Source organism: Ascaphus truei, chromosome 9 (assembly GCF_040206685.1).
Source record: "Ascaphus truei isolate aAscTru1 chromosome 9, aAscTru1.hap1, whole genome shotgun sequence".
Lineage (NCBI taxonomy): Eukaryota > Metazoa > Chordata > Amphibia > Anura > Ascaphidae > Ascaphus > Ascaphus truei.
In genome coordinates, this window is record NC_134491.1 from 18,846,975 (window position 1) to 18,864,353 (window position 17,379).

Sequence of the window (17,379 nt, forward strand, 5' to 3'; positions counted from 1 at the left end):
GACAGACAGACAGGGGAGAGAGACAGACAGACAGGGGAGAGAGACAGACAGACAGGGAGGGGAGAGAGACAGACAGACAGGGAGGGGAGAGAGACAGGGAGGGGAGAGAGAGGAGATAGGGGGGACTGACTGATGGGGGGAAGTGGAGAGGAGATGGTGACTGACTGGGTGACTTTGACTGACTAGGTGGGGGGGTGACTAGGTGGGGGGGGTGACTAATTGGGGGGGTGACTAATTGGGGGGTACCTCTGGTGTCACACACACACACACTCCCATATACACACACACACACACTCCCATATACACACACACACTCCCATATACACACACACACTCCCATATACACACACATACACTCCCATATACACACACACACTCCCACACACACACACTCCCACACACACACACTCCCACACACACACACTCCCACACACACACTCCCACACACACACTCCCACACACACACACACACACACACACACACACACACACACACACACACACACACACACACACACACACACTCCCACTCCCACTCCCACACACACACTCCCACACACTCCCACACACTCCCACACACACACTCCCATATACACACACACAAACACACTCCCAGATACACACACACACTCCCATATACACACACACACACACACACACACACTCCCATATACACACACACACACTCCCATATACACACACACACACACACTCCCATATACACACACACACTCCCATATACACACACACACTCCCATATACACACACACACACACACACACACACACACACACACACCCATTTACACACACACACACACTCACTCCCATATACACACACACACACACACACACACACACACACACTCCCATACACACACACACACACCCATATACACACACACACACACACCCATATACACACACACACACATACACACACTCCCATATACACACCCATATACACACACACACACACACATTCTCTCTCATATATGCACACACACACACACACACACACACTCTCTCTCTCTCTCTCTCTCACTCTACACATGGGGGGGGTCGGAAGAGAGGAAAGCCCGCGACCAGCACCACCCCGCTACCCCCCCCCCCCCCGCGGGGGCATGAAGCTATTGGGCGGGCAGGCCGGCATCCCCCCCCCCCATACCTCACTCGGCGTAGTGGAAGCTTTGGGGAGGCAGGGTGGGTTGGAGGCATGTGGCGAGGTGTCCCAGGGGACAGTCAACCCCACCATGGCCGCCACTGCCCTGCTCCCCTCGCCGGCATGTCCCGCAGTGCCGTGCCAAGCAGCTTTGCAGGCTGCTTCTTCCCCCCACAGCCCGTGGCGGCATAAAGCTCGTGGGGGGTGGGGGGGGGGCAGGCCGACATCTCCCCCCCCACCTCATGCGGCAGCTGCGCTGTCATGAAGTTAGCTGGCGGGCATATTTTAAGTTTTGGGGAGACGGGTGGGAGGGAGACACGTGGCGAGGGCCCCCCGCGTACGCCAACCGGGCTGCAGCAGTGGGGACCTCCCGCCCCGGGCAGCGATCGGTGGATCGAGGGACAGGAGGAGGGGAGGGGGAGGGACAGGAGGAGGGGAGGGGAAGGGGACAGGAGCAGGGGAAGGGGACAGGAGCAGGGGAAGGGGACAGGAGCAGGGGACAGCAGAGCTAATGCGGAGGCGCAGGAACAGAGGGCAGCGGTGGGGAGTAGCGAGCCATGTGGGGACCAGGGGGATCGCACGGGTTGTCTTGCAGGAGGCAGGGAAGGAGCAGAGGGGCCGCAGCATGGAGAGATTGGAGAGTACTTATCCTCCAACAGAGCTCCAGGCAGAAAGAATGGCCGCTCGTTGGGGGCGGGCTCATATAGAGCCTGGCCGCGCGCCCACAAAGCCTGGGATCAGCTGTCAGGTAGCGGGAGATTTTTTTTAAAAAAAATTTCAGCGCGAGCAGGGAAAATTTCAGCACGAAATTTTAAAAAACAAACACGTGTGCTGCTTGGGCCAATATTAACTCGCCCGGAGGTTAAATCCCCACGCCCCGAGCGTATAAATGTATAGCATATATTATATATATATATATATATATATATATATATATATACTGAATAAATGAGAACAAGGCACTCCGTCGGGTAGATATAGGTGGGTGCAAATCCTATATAAATCAAATAGGCTATACGATACCGTTTGAGCGAATATCAGAGGCAGCACTCCAGAAGGTAGTCAAAAAAAATTGTATTTAGTGTGACATATAAACCAACGTTTCGGTCCTCCACACGGGACCTTTCTCAAGGTATATATATCTATATAGCAAATATATCTATATAGCAAATATATCTATACTGTATAGCAAATATATCTATATAGCAAATATATCTATATATATATGTATATATATATAACAAATATATATATATAGCAACTGTAAATATTCCTGTATGTTCATTTGCATGTCTTAGACAGGTCTGCATGATTTGTATGTTTGTAATGGTGCTCAAAAAGTGCTGGGACTGTATTTGAACGCGTTTCCCTGAAGAAGTAACCTAGTGTTACGAAACGCGTTGGAAAGAAGGGTGTCATTGCTCGTTTCCCCAAGTGTTTCTAAGCGTCTCTGGACACTGTCAGTAAGCTCATTTGATTGACGCATGCGCGCTTTCTACCCCATCCCGCTGGTAACGTCCAACCCGACACGCACGCTGTGCGTTCCAGGAGAAGGTTTCCGGAAGTTGATGGGCGACTCGTGACGTCATCGTCGGGCGCCCCGCGAGGAGTAGCACGCCGCTCTGGGACTCCTACTATAGGACTTATTTACCTACCATCACAAGACGGTGAGCACTGGAGCCCGCAGCTGTGGAGTAAGAAGCAGACGAGACGCTTGCTGATACATCCCCTGCTGGTACTTATCAAGGGTGCTGCCTCCGGTCATCATATGGTGTGGTAAACCCAATAACCAACCGCTTGTAAATTTTTATCTTGATGTACGCAGAACTATTTACTTTTAATTATAAAGTCACGTTTTATACTCTACTACACTATGTGCGTTGTCCGCCTTGTTTTTCTGTTTTTTGTCTAGTTCCTGGGGTGTCGAGCCACCCCCAAGAAAGGCTGCAGACCCACGCATAGTGTCATCCTCACTTAAGGTTAACAATATTGTTTCTTACTCACGGTGCACAGGTCACTATTAGTCATTAATTAGGTATTAGCTGTGCACTATTTCCTATTGTTTTCACTATACACACGCGTATTCACACGATACACATTCATATACACTACACACGCGTATTCACACGATACACATTCATAGTCATACACACGCGTATTCACACAATACACATATTCATATACACTATACACACACGTATTCACACGATACACATTCATATACACTATACACACGCGTATTCACACGATACACATATTCATATACACTATACACACGCGTATTCACACGATACACATTCATATACACTACACACGCGTATTCACACGATACACATTCATAGTCATACACACGCGTATTCACACGATACACATATTCATATACACTATACACACGCGTATTCACACGATACACATTCATAGTCATACACACGCGTATTCACACAATAAACATATTCATATACACTATACACACGCGTATTCACACGATACACATTCATAGTCATACACACGCGTATTCACACAATACACATATTCATATACACTATACACACGCGTATTCACACGATACACATTCATAGTCATACACACGCGTATTCACACGATACACATATTCATATACACTATACACACGCGTATTCACACGATACACATTCATAGTCATACACACGCGTATTCACACGATACACATATTCATATACACTATACACACACGCGTATTCACACGATACACATTCATAGTCATACACATGCGTATTCACACAATACACATATTCATATACACTATACACACGCGCGTATTCACACGATACACATATTCATATACACTATACACACGTGTATTCACACTATACACATATTCATATACACTATACACACGCGTATTCACACAATACACATATTCATATACACTATACACACGCGTATTCACACGATACACATTCATAGTTATACACACGCGTATTCACACGATACACATATTCATATACACTATACACACGCGTATTCACACGATACACATTCATAGTCATACACACGCGTATTCACACAATACACATATTCATATACACTATACACACGCGTATTCACACGATACACATTCATATACACTATACACACGCGTATTCACACGATACACATATTCATATACACAATACACACGCGTATTCACACGATACACATTCATATACACTATACACACGCGTATTCACACGATACACATTCATAGTCATACACACGCGTATTCACACAATACACATATTCATATACACTATACACACACGCGTATTCACACGATACACATTCATATACACTATACACACGCGTATTCACACGATACACATATTCATATACACTGTACACACGCGTATTCACACAATACACATATTCATATACACTATACACACGCGTATTCACACGATACACATATTCATATACACTATACACACGCGTATTCACACGATACACATATTCATATACACTATACACACGCGTATTCACACGATACACATTCATAGTCATACACATGCGTATTCACACGATACACATATTCATATACACTATACACACGCGTATTCACACGATACACATATTCATATACACTATACACACGCGTATTCACACGATACACATTCATAGTCATACACACGCGTATTCACACGATACACATATTCATATACACTATACACACGCGTATTCACACGATACACATATTCATATACACTATACACACGCGTATTCACACGATACACATTCATAGTCATACACACGCGTATTCACACGATACACATATTCATATACACTATACACACGCGTATTCACACGATACACATTCATAGTCATACACACGCGTATTCACACGATACACATATTCATATACACTATACACACGCGTATTCACACGATACACATTCATAGTCATACACACGCGTATTCACACGATACACATATTCATATACACTATACACACGCGTATTCACACGATACACATTCATAGTCATACACATGCGTATTCACACAATACACATATTCATATACACTATACACACGCGCGTATTCACACGATACACATATTCATATACACTATACACACGTGTATTCACACTATACACATATTCATATACACTATACACACGCGTATTCACACAATACACATATTCATATACACTATACACACGCGTATTCACACGATACACATTCATAGTTATACACACGCGTATTCACACGATACACATATTCATATACACTATACACACGCGTATTCACACGATACACATTCATAGTCATACACACGCGTATTCACACAATACACATATTCATATACACTATACACACGCGTATTCACACGATACACATTCATATACACTATACACACGCGTATTCACACGATACACATATTCATATACACAATACACACGCGTATTCACACGATACACATTCATATACACTATACACACGCGTATTCACACGATACACATTCATAGTCATACACACGCGTATTCACACAATACACATATTCATATACACTATACACACACGCGTATTCACACGATACACATTCATATACACTATACACACGCGTATTCACACGATACACATATTCATATACACTGTACACACGCGTATTCACACAATACACATATTCATATACACTATACACACGCGTATTCACACGATACACATATTCATATACACTATACACACGCGTATTCACACGATACACATATTCATATACACTATACACACGCGTATTCACACGATACACATTCATAGTCATACACATGCGTATTCACACGATACACATATTCATATACACTATACACACGCGTATTCACACGATACACATATTCATATACACTATACACACGCGTATTCACACGATACACATTCATAGTCATACACACGCGTATTCACACGATACACATATTCATATACACTATACACACGCGTATTCACACGATACACATATTCATATACACTATACACACGCGTATTCACACGATACACATTCATAGTCATACACACGCGTATTCACACGATACACATATTCATATACACTATACACACGCGTATTCACACGATACACATATTCATATACACTATACACACGCGTATTCACACGATACACATTCATATACACTACACACGTGTATTCACACGATACACATATTCATATACACTATACACACGCGTATTCACACGATACACATTCATAGTCATACACACGCGTATTCACACGATACACATATTCATATACACTATACACACGCGTATTCACACGATACACATTCATAGTCATACACACGCGTATTCACACAATACACATATTCATATACACTATACATACGCGTATTCACACGATACACATTCATAGTCATACACACGCGTATTCACACGATACACATATTCATATACACAATACACACGCGTATTCACACGATACACCTTTTTCACATTTTACTTACATACTAGCACTTCACTATTGTGACTTTTTCTTGGCCCTATGAATTTTCTTGTGTTTTATAAATAATCGGTGCATAATATTGTTCTCTTTCTATGACTGGGATTATATACACGTTCTAAGAGGCGAGAGAAGATCACTTCACACGAGCAGACACCTTTGGCGTGAGATAATAGCTCTCCACGTTTTCACTGCTCCCACATATTCAGGTGTACAAACCAAGAATGTCATATAAACCCTGTTCCGCAGTATAATGTACTTTATAAATATACAGCTAAGTATTTCTGTGTGCATACTACATGATAAATGGGTTTTTCTTCCCCCATAACATTAGCACAACCGTTGTTCGCTACTCTGGGAGGTACCTTGATGAACGACCCTCTGGCGCCCGCTGAATCTCTCCGTGCGTTCATTAAACATTCTGCACTTGTGTTTTTGGTGGTACAGCTCCTCGACTGCATTTTAAACGGGAAGTTTGCCGCGTAACGTTTATTTTGGCTCTGGTTTTAATTGATTTTATCTATTTCCTCTCCCCCCTTCCAATGTCGGATTAGATCATATTAGTGTGAGAATTCTTAGGCGGAGAATGATAAAGAGTATAGGGTTCTAATCAGGAATGGACTTCAGCATCTTTCTGCTGTGCACGGCATACTTATGGGAGCTGCAGGCTGCCATATTTTATAGAGCTATGCCCAGAATATCCTCTGTATAATGTAAGGACCTGATTTAAGGACACTACCTGTATTTATGGCATCAGTAAACCAACAGATGTTTGACTAATCATGGCTTCATAATGATGTTGACAACAAAAGGCAGAGCAAAGGTAATTTACCTGGGTTGCTGAGGGCTGGCAAACAGTCTGATCATCTAAGACATTAGGTAAAGATTAAAAAAAAAAAAAAAAAAGCTTGTATTTACCATGAAAATGTTAACAGTTTAAAAAATTATTTTAAAATACCTTTAAAAAAAAATAGTGTCAATCGGCTATTCACCTAGTAAACACGCCACTGTCCTTAGGTTGCTTTAGACCAGGGGTGGCCAACTCCAGTCCCCATGGGCCATCAACAGGTCAGGTTTTCAGGATATGTCTGCAGCAGCACAAGGGGCTCAATCAGTGGGCTCAGTCATAATAACTGAGCCAAATATATACTGTAATTGCCGCGCTTCTCCATGTAAGGAGCATGCAGCTGGTGAAGGGATTATCCGTAGAAATGTGAAAAACGGACAGTGAATCCCTGCGCTGCTCCCTTTTGGGATAGCAATAAATGGGGAATATATATATATATATATATATATATATATATATATATATATATATAGTGAATAAATGAGAACAAGGCACTCCGTCAGGTGAATCAAGGTGGGTGCAAATCCTGTATGAACAAAATAGGCAATACGATACCGTATGAGCGAATATCAGAGGCAGCACTCCACCAGGTAGTCAAAAAAGATTTGTATTTAGTGAGACCTCATATCCAACGTTTCGGTCCTACACACGGGACCTTTCTCAAGGTGATGTACATACAGAGTGCAACAGAACACATATAAATACCCTACCAAACCATGACAAACAGGTGAAACACATAATTTAAGTCAAACAATAACTGACATGCTAAATGCAGGACCCCCCATTGCAACCAGACTGTCAGGCGTTAACTGAAACGCCAGCCCCTCCTCCTTCTAGGTATATAATCTCCCAGCCAGGTCCCTGTATTTCACTATTCACTTTACTTGCAGACATGTGAGTATCTTCACTGGTATATATCAGTTTTTAACTGCACTCTGTTATATAAGCATATGCTTGGATATATTAACCCTTTCTGGGTTTATTTCACATAACATTAGTATGCATTTAGCGTAGGGACCTGCTAATGAGACTTACCTTGATGTGGTTTGCAGGCTTGGCGTTATTTGATCAAAGGATGTAAACCAAAAGTCTCCTTTATCTTATAGATTTTTACACCATATATAATGACTGAGCCCCCTGTGCTGAAGCAGGGATATCATGAAAACCTGACCTGTTGATGGCCCGTAGCGACTGGAGTTGGTCACCCCTGCTTTAGACTCAGGAGTGCCTGCCCTATTAACCTTTTGAGCGCCCTTTGGAGGTACAGTGTACGCATATAACAGGGTGCGGCCAACCTATGGCTGACTGAATCTTTCTAAGGCCTCATCCAGGGTGACGCCGAGCGCACGCACGCACTCAGCGCAATCAAACACATTGCTACAATGTTTGTCCAGCGTGAGTGCACGCGCCCGTCTGCTTGCAGAGTCAAACACATTTGATTCTGCCGCCCGCTTGCGCATCACGTGAGCAGTTCGCCTAATGAGGGCGACCCAGTTCTGTGACATCATGACCGCCCCCCCAACCCGCCCTCCTAACGTGCGCAACTAGCAGGACACAAATCGCCTGAGCAAAATGAGCGCCTTGTGTCACGGAGCGCCAGCACGCTCGCATTCACCCTGGCCGCAGCCTAAGGCCGCGCTTATAGTGCCGGCGACGCAACAGATGACGTCACCCGTCGCCATTGCAATAGTTATATTTCAAATGTAGGCGACGTCGCTGGCTACAAGGCCAGCGACGTCATAAAGGGGGAGGGCAGAGGGACGGAGAAGCTCCTGATTGGTTGCAAGGGGAGACAGTCGCCGAAAAAATCAAATAATAGTGACTACTAGATTTTGGCAGCTCTGTCGCTCCGTCGCGTGCACTATAAGCGCCGACGACGGCGACAACGCATTTGTTCTGACACGACGGTCGCCGTCGCCGGCACTATAAGCGCAGCCTTAGGAAGCCAACTTCATTGGCAAGTTCATATCTCGCCTGCTATGTGGGACAATTCCTCAATGTTGACCCCGGCGTATAATCAAGTAGTAGTCATAATAAAATTACGTTGATTTTGCTTCTTGCCATAAATAGCTGCGTTTTAAATGCCAACTTCCACCGCATTTTAATTTCTAGTTGGTGAAGTATTTCCTTCCAAAGGCAAATGCAACATAAACAATTGTGGTTTATTCAGCAGCCTGCTCCACGGTACTGGATATTTTCAGTGTGTTTTATTAGATTTAATGCTGTATTTTAACAGCACTGACCCCGCCCTCCGCTCTCGTAAAATTTAATGGGGCTTGGATCTTTAAACATCTCCAAATCTTTATGACATTCTTTAATGGCTAGAACAAAACCTAATAGTTTTTTTTTTTTAATTTGAAAAACGACATACAATGCAATGATTGGCAATAAAACGATCTGATTTTTATGTTGCCGGATTACACTATTTGCTAGTTTATGTTGTTAAATGTTTCTGTTTTTGCTACTGTGCGGCTTCTTGTTTAATAACTGGACGTATCTCATTGTGTCAGGTTACTGGCTACAAAGTTCTTTCAGAGTTTCAGAGTTTGGATTAAGCGCGCGTGGACTGATGATTTTACTTTTGCTGAAGAGGTACACAGGACCACAGCCCTTTCTGCCACCAGTCGTGACCTCAAGCAGTTCTCTACAGTAGGGAGATTTCAACTTTTCACCCGTTTAAGTAAGTTTGGTCCATTTCACCATTTTTAGTTCTGCAAACCAAAGTTTGCTTTGATCAATGTTTAATAAATTGTGATTACTTTTGCTTTTTGAAATTCAATCGAACCTGAGGCTGTTATATTTCAAAAGCTGTAGCGCACAGTAAATAAAAATAGCACTTGTGGTGCATGTCTCAGGCAGGTCTGCAGCCCTGCCCTTCCCCATTATCTCCGGGCATAGTGCTTCCACTGCAACTAGGGATTCTGGGTAATGACATGCAGATGAGCACACTGTGTGTCACTCTTTACTTCTTAATCATTACACCATGGAGCCCTATAAGTTTATGCCTGCCGTATTACACAGCTTTTCAGCATAGCCGGGGGTAAAGAAGTGCAGAGCCAATAAACCTACTCACAGACGGCTTTTTTTGTTGTTGTGTGCCCTTGCGCAAATCAGATTGTGAGTGTGACTCGGCTGCTTCTTTCCTTGATAGTCTTCCTCGGGGGTCCGACCGATCCTTTTACTTTGCCAATTCTCTTCAGCCAAAAGGCCCCAAATGTCTTCAGGGTCTTTGTGTCTTCCTCCTGGTGGATTCTGGGAACCACTTTCTGGGGATGCTTCAGCCACCAGGCCAATGTGAAACCCCAGCCAGCAGGTTTTCAGCCGACGCCTATTAACCTGGAAGTCTTTTTCTCTCGGGGAGAGATGGTGAGTAAATCCAAAGACAAAAAACGTGCGACTAAACCAACAAAGAATACGTTTTTTGTGCTAGTGCACTGTTAAAAAAAAAAAAAAAAAAATAGTGCCAGCAGTGTGCGTAAGCCCCCCTGCCAAATGCTGGGTGGGTTTAAAAAAAATGAACGTGCTACCCCTAGCCAAAAGGCCCTGGGTGCGACGATGATTCCAGAAAATGAAAAGTTAATTAATTAAAATGCGTCTATGCTGGGAACTATTGGAGGCACTGGTTGTGATGCTGCTCCAGGGCTTTCTTTCCCCCCTGTTCAGCTCTCCACAGTTAACACCCTAATAAGTCTCCCCCACCCCCCTCCATCAGGTATACCAGCTGGGGGTGCATGGGCTACAAAGAAATCTTGGGCTCTCATTCCCACTTCTCCGCCAGGCCAGAGGATCAAGTGTGTGCTGCTATTCGTTCTACCTCTGCCACAGGACAAAGACACTACACTTCATCTTCTCCAAAATGCTGAGAAGCAGCTACTCAAAGAAAGCTTTTTGTTGTTGTTGTGAGTCCACCGTGGAATTATGCTTCTCCTGCGCTGGGGTCACGGAGTGTTCGTGACCCATGTGCTGTGTCTCTTAAGACCGTCCTCGTGAAGTGAGTCCTGGTCCTTTCCTTCCCCTTTGGTCGCCAGGCTATCATGCCCACATGATCCTCAGGGTCAGTTACTGTGGTGTCTTCTTCCTGTGGGAGTCTGACACCCTCCATAGTCTTCACTCTCGTAGAGAGACGGTGTCCACCAACCGCAACAGGTAACAAACCAATAAGTGCATGTGTGCGTGCCAGTGCACATCCAAGCAAAAGGCAAGCATGTCTGTGCCACTTAGCCGAAAGGCCCAGGGGTACCAGTGTAGAACCAAAATGTGAAGAGTCCTTAAAGTCAGTGCTCCATGCCAATTTGTGCATAAAAGTGTAGTGCTATGGACAATTCAACTGGGATCATAGCCCAGGATGGCGGGACGTGAACTCGAGCACCATCATGGTCAACTCCTCAGCCAGGCCAGAGGGTCAAGTGCATACCCAGGTAAAAATGTTGAACCCGAGTGTGCCCATGATCAAATCACCATAGGGATTTGAATGCTGCTACTTGTGACCGTCATCCCGAAGTCAGACAAGTCCTGTTACTATCCCCAAACTCTTCAGCCTTTGGGACAAGAAGGTCTTCGGGGTCTTTGACGCCATCGTCCCATTAGGAATCCAGATGTCCTCCTCTTCCTCTCATTGGCCATAAGAAAGTTCAAAACGTTGTTTTTTTGGTATAAACCTGCTAACCCGGGTCATTTAGTCTCGGTGAGAGACGGTGACTAACTTTGTACAACAACGTGCGACAAACCCAAACATCCAAAACAAAAATAAGTGTCATGCTCTGTGACAGTGCGTCACGTAAGGCACATCTGTGATCATGTGACCTGCATACGGTACAAGGGTTAATACATAGCTCGCAAGTGGTCCCACTTTTCACCTTCGCAAAGGTCCCTCAAATTAACAATATCTCCCCTAAATCCAGGCCAATATACCACCCGTCACGAGCAGACCACAAGTGAGCACGTGACTTAGATATGCAACCAGGGTTAATACACATAGCTACTCTAGGCAACTCACCTCTCTCCTCTGCAAGGTACTTTCAATGTGTTAGTATTAACCCCTTACTTAAGTGTAATCATATCTATACGCTGTCGCCGCCCACAAAATTATGCAAATAAAAGATGTAAACTTAATATCTGCCAGGGTCTCGGCCCTCTTTTTATAATAGAAAAACTATGCACTTAACACCCACAAAACATTTGTAGCAAAATGTGTCCGAAAATGTAAATACTGACTCCAGAGCGTGCAAAAGTTCATTCATAGCCCAATGCATCACTTATTAAATGTTTTAATATATTTAAAAAATGTGCTTAGATTACAGAAGAAGGATTACAAAAACATACAATTACAGTAAAGGCAGGACAGTTTCTTAAAATAACAGGATAAAACAAATCCTTATATGTTACGTCAGGGGTGCGCAAAGTTTGAGCTGAGCCCCCCTCTGTGCCAGCTCCAGTGCTCGTGCTCCCCCATTTTCTGTGACCTGGCATCAAATGACACAGCGGGTCATGTTGCGTCACGTGACCCTGCAGCATCTATTGATGATGCGCTGCCATGGCGACGCGTCCAGAAGACTACTGAATCCCGATAAGTTGAGGTTGCCTCGGGGAAAAGCGCGAGCCTCTACAACCACCGCGCCACCCCAACAAAATCCCGCGTCCCCCAGTTTGCACACCCCTGTGTTATGTTACCATAGTATGTCAGGATTTTCTCCCAGAGACGTCACTGGTGCAGAAATATGAGACCACGTGTTTGGTCCAAAACACACCTCTGTTGAAATCTGATTTTCTTAATATCTTGCTACAGTTTATGTACTATTTTCCCCCCATTGAAACAACATAATTCCACCTCTATCGTAAATCAGCTGCAAGATTGACAGTTTTATGACAGGGTAAAAAAAAATGTTACAAATGACGATTAAATTGTGCCTCAGTATATAACCGCACTCATAACTTCCCTTTTCTAATACTTAGACACACGTGAGTCCCACGTGAGTCCCATCAATAAATCAGGCGGTCATGATGGGCGCAACGAGACCAATCATGACCGTCTTTATCCTAATTTTCATCACCTGCTAGACCTCACGTGTCTGGTTTTGTTATATGCCACTCCCCATCATGGATACACACATGTAAAGGGGATGACATCACATTATATTCTCATTTTTAATAAAGTCCTTCAATGAAAGCATAACCTGTGTGGCACCTCTCTCTGGAATGCACCAGTGATTATTCACAAACGTTTAGTGTTCTTTGAGGTTGACAGCCGTAGTATCTGGTTGGCGTTCATGACCTTCTAAATAACACATGTCACATTTAGTGGGCCATCCATGATAGGCCCTCCAATTAAGTCCTCTTTGAATACCCGCACAGACCCAGGAAATGTCTTGACCTGTCATAAACCTAATATATTGTATTTTTAAACTGAAACTGTTGCACCATTAACCTCATAATCACCAAATTGATAAAAATACATAATATCTCATGATATTATCATGACAAAGTGCTCCAAGAGCATGCATAAGCACCCCGACCAGTGCTGGCCGGGTGGATTAAAAAAATTCACCTGCAACCCCCTAGCCAAAAGGCCCAAGGTGCAACAATGAGTGAGGGAAACCATAATCCGTGGATAAAATGCATCCATGCTGGGAACTGTTCCATATGCCACTCGTGCTGCTTCGGGGCTGAATTTTCCCCTTTTCATCTCTCCACTCTATGACACCCTCCAGAATGATATGCAGAGCCTCTTAGCTTCGAGATTCTAGGTTTTGCTCTTCAGAAAGATATGCAGAGCCTCAGCAACCAGATTCTGGTTTTTGCTCTCTAGAATAACATGCAGAGCCCCTTACTGTAGGTTCTAGATTATGATATGCAGAGCCCCTTGGCAACCAGATCCTGATCTTAGAATCTAGATGGATTGTGACGCAAAATATAATAATACAGTAATAATAATAATAATAATCACACAGATTCCCAACAAGCTCTGAGAAACCCCAAACATTACCACATACAATATATATATAAATATATATATATATATATATATATATATATATATATATATATATATATATAATATATATATATTATAAATATATATATATTATTTTATATATATATATATATAATATATATATATATATATATGTTATGGTGGGTAAAAAAAGTGACAAAAACTCTCCACAGTAAAGCATAAAGCAGACAGTAATATTTACATTTGCTATATATATATATATATATATATATATATATATATATATATATATATATATATATATATATATATATATATATATATATATATAAAGAAAAGGCAGAAAGCGCACTGAGCAAACACAAATAGTCTTTATTTAAAGCAAACCCAAACTCAGAGGTTGCACACACACACATAATGTGAAACATATAGGACACAACTTAAAATGTCCACGGGATACAGAACTCCAGTGCTATTAACAAACAAATATGACAATAAATTTAAAGTTTAACTTACAATTGCCCAAAAATGGGAGACAACCTCAGGAAAGCCTTGGTTCACACAGCCAGGGATAGTAGATGTAGGTGGTCCGGACCAACACAATAAAACACAATACAACACTATACACCCGCGCCTCAAGGAACCTCTGCCCCCTTTCTTTCTTTGTTTTGTGAGCTTCCTGTAAAGGAGCTCACTTTCTTTTAGGGGGTGTGGAGTTCCTCCGGCAGACGGCTGCAAGAGTTTTAACCCCATCAGTGCAACACTACTTTTAGGACAGCACCAGCGCGGAGCATTATCTGTTCATACAATATATATATGTATATAAGTGTCCGAAAGAGTGCTAGTGGGCGTGGCTAAATGTATACAACAAAACACAGAGAAAGATGCCCAAAGCTACTTTCAATGTGACAAAAATACACAATGCAATACCTATATATTCTCTTGAAAAAGGGTAATTTAGTTTAACCCTTTGGCCAAAGCGTCTCAAGCCTGCTGCCATTTCAAGGCATGACCGTTAGCAGGTCCTAACACTACCTGAGTTAAAATTCTTATTTACCTGTATAATTACAGGAAGAATGATCTGCATTGGATCTGTCGTAACCTGGCAAAATGAAACTGACCTGCCAACTCGGAATGTGGGGAGGGGCGAGCTTAAACCTTTTGTCACATTGGAAGTAGCTTTGGGCATCTTTGTTTTTTTTTTTTTTGTCAGAATAATAATAATCAGATGAATTTATCTAGGGAAAATGTATTTTCTTCACAAACAACCCAAATAGGAGGAGATTGTACACGATGACCAGTGTGATGTATGCAAATGAACTCTGACAGTGGACAAAAAACAGGCTGAATGGGGGTAGGGGAAAACAATATCATCTAAGTATTTCTATAAGAATCAAAAAACACAAGTCAATATGCTTCCCGAGAGGCAGAAGACATCCTTTCATAGTGAACAGGAATTTGACTTATGTGCATATCATTTTAGCCTGCTTGAACCATCGTAACCGGGAGCCACATGTTGACAAGTTTATAACTGCAATATATGTGCAGACATTACTATGTATATATAAGGCCCTCACAGGCAAAGTAATAAGATACCACTTAGTGGGTGATTTGAGCTAAATAAAGCTGTCAGAATGGATCTAGCTACATAGTAACCTTCCAGTAAAACTCTCAGGAGAGGAGACCAGAACAGAGCAGTGTGAGTGTGTAAGGGTTCCGGTCCTGGTTTTCGCTGGAACTCACCCTTACAGGGCTATAGAGCTTCCAGGCAAATCCCTCCCTGTACTGGGTAATTGGAATCACCTGGTTCTGGACTTACACTGCAGTCTGCTTCATGCTGCCTTCTATGCAGCTCTGTCCCTATTGGCTGCCCGTGCTATTTAGGTTCAGCCCTTCCATCAGGAAGTGGCTGAGCATAATTCTGGAATCGCTGTATTCCTTCCTGGTAACCTGTGCTTGCTACAAGCATCTCTGTTTGGTCTACCTTGGGTCTTCCCGTTCCTGTGCTGAAACACTGGATCCCCAGTACTAAAGCTTCTTGGTTCCTGTGGCCTGTCTGCATACCCTGCTTCCAGAGGCCTTCATCACTTCTTGCCCTGCATCTGTGCTTATCAGAAGCAACCGTGCTTGGCCGGCCTGGCCTTTGTGTGTTGAAGCTTCCAGTCACCTTGTTTCCTTGTTCCCGAGGACCTCCCATGCTGAAGCATCTACGCTGGATCCCCTGCGCTGTAGCTGCTCTGTTCTGGAGACCTTCCCTTGCGCTTAAGCGCCTACGCTGAAGCTCTTCACTGAAGCCTTCCTGGTACTGACCCCAGCCTGCGACCCCGACCTTCGATCCTGTGCCGTCTGCCTTGACCCCAGCCTGGATAACATTTACCCTGCCTTTTCCAACCCCGACCCGGCTACCCACGACGATGGAATCCGCAATCCGGACCCGGCTTCACGGTCTCGGGTCGATGTTTACTTATCCCCACCTCAGCCTCACGGTCCAGTCCAGGTTTGTGGCGAGCACGCCCGTTACAGAGTGAAACACAAAGAATTCTGCGTGGGGCTGCTTTTCATAGAGGCACCTCTTCTCTCTACATTGAGTAACCTCAGATTCAACAACCTCCTTAAATAACGATGTAGGTATTTCCTGGAGAAGAGTACATTCCCTGCATGTTGTGATACTTTCTGGGGGACTGAAATGTCGTATGAATAAATACTAACCTCTTGACCACTATTTTGGAGTGATATTGTTTTTTCTTCATTTCTATGGGATTCCCCCCATTGCATTTCAGCCCCTGCAAATGTCTGACTTTGGGTGCACGTAGACATCTATATGGGATTTTCTAGGGAACAAACATACGAGTTCTTCATAGATAGTGTTATAGTGTACAAAGCTTTCCAAACCTCAGTGTTGTCTTCATAGAGTGTGTTGTAGCAACACAATGGGAAAAATGTGTATATTGTATATACAAA